Genomic DNA, 1533 nt, shown 5'->3' with positions numbered 1-1533 from the left:
CCATTGGAAGATCCTCATCAGTTCATAGCTGAATTCTTGCAAATCTGTGACACTGTCAAGACCAATGGGGTTGACCCTGAAGTCTACAGACTTATGCTCTTCCCTTTTGCTGTAAGAGACAGAGCTAGGACATGGTTGGACTCACAACTTAAAGAAAGCCTGAACTCTTGGGAAAAGCTAGTCAATGCCTTCTTGGCAAAGTTCTTTCCACCTCAAAAATTGAGTAAGCTTAGAGTGGAAGTCCAAACCTTCAGACAGAAGGAAGGTGAATCCCTCTATGAAGCCTGGGAAAGATACAAGCAATTGATCAGAAGATATCCTTCTGACATGCTTTCTGAATGGAGCATCATAGGTATTTTCTATGATGGTCTGTCTGAACTATCCAAGATGTCATTGGATAGCTCTGCTGGAGGATCTCTTCATCTGAAGAAGACGCCTGCAGAAGCTCAAGAACTCATTGAAATGGTTGCAAATAACCAATTCATGTACACTTCTGAAAGGAATCCTGTGAATAATGGGATAGCTCAGAAGAAAGGAGTTCTTGAGATTGATACTTTGAATGCCATATTGGCTCAGAATAAAATATTGGCCCAACAAGTCAATATGATTTCTCAGAGTCTGTCTGAAATGCAAGCAGCAACAGGCAGTACTAAGGAAGCTTCCTCTGAAGAAGAAGCTTATGATCCTGAGAACCCAGCAATGGAAGAGGTGAATTACATGGGAGAACCCTATGGAAACACCTAATCATCCAAATCTCTCATGGAAGGATCAACAGAGACCTCAATAAGGTTTCAACAACAATAATGGTGGAAGAAATAGGTTTAGCAATAGCAGGCCTTTTCCATCATCTTCTCAGCAACAGACAGAGAACTCTAAGCAAAGCGACTCTGACTTAGCAACCATTGTCTCTGATCTAATTAAAACCAGTCAAAGTTTCATGACTGAAACAAGGTCCTCCATTAGAAATTTTGAGGCACAAGTGGGACAGCTGAGTAAGAAAATTATTGAACTCCCTCCTAGTACTCTCCCAAGCAATACAGAAGAGAATCCAAAGAGAGAGTGCAAGGCCATAAACACGTCTCATATGGCCGAACCTGGAGAGGAGGAAGAGGCAGTGATCTCCACTAAGGAAGACCTTAATGGACGTCCACTGACCTCCATGGAGTTCCCTGATGAGGAACCATGGGAATCTGAGGCTCACACTGAGACTATAGAGATTCCATTGAATTTACTTCTGCTATTCATGAGCTCTGATGAGTATTCTTCCTCTGAAGAGGATGAAGATGTTACTGAAGAGCAAGTTGCTAAGTATCTTGGAGAAATCATGAAGTTAAATGCCAAGTTATTTGGTAATGAGACTTGGGAGGATGAACCCCCCTTGTTCATCAAAGAACTGGATGACTTGACTAGGCAGAGATTACCTCTGAAGAGACAAGATCCTGGAAAATTTTCAATACCTTGTACCATAGGCACCATGACCTTTGAGAAGGCTCTGTGTGACCTAGGGTCAAGCATAAACCTCATGCCTCTCTC

General features: G+C 42.3%; 1 non-coding gene across 1 annotated transcript; it reads right to left on the bottom strand.

The window, feature by feature from the left end:
• Positions 1–225: 225 nt before the first annotated feature.
• On the bottom strand, positions 226–333 carry LOC148577815 (small nucleolar RNA R71). The gene has a single exon (XR_015904267.1). It is a non-coding gene; the product is annotated as a small nucleolar RNA R71 (small nucleolar RNA).
• Positions 334–1533: the final 1200 nt, after the last annotated feature.

The sequence above is a fragment of the Arachis ipaensis genome, chromosome B1 (assembly GCF_059453495.1).
Source record: "Arachis ipaensis isolate K30076 ecotype BB chromosome B1, ASM5945349v1, whole genome shotgun sequence".
NCBI classification, from domain to species: domain Eukaryota; kingdom Viridiplantae; phylum Streptophyta; class Magnoliopsida; order Fabales; family Fabaceae; genus Arachis; species Arachis ipaensis.
This window is presented reverse-complemented; position numbering and strand designations above follow the sequence as displayed.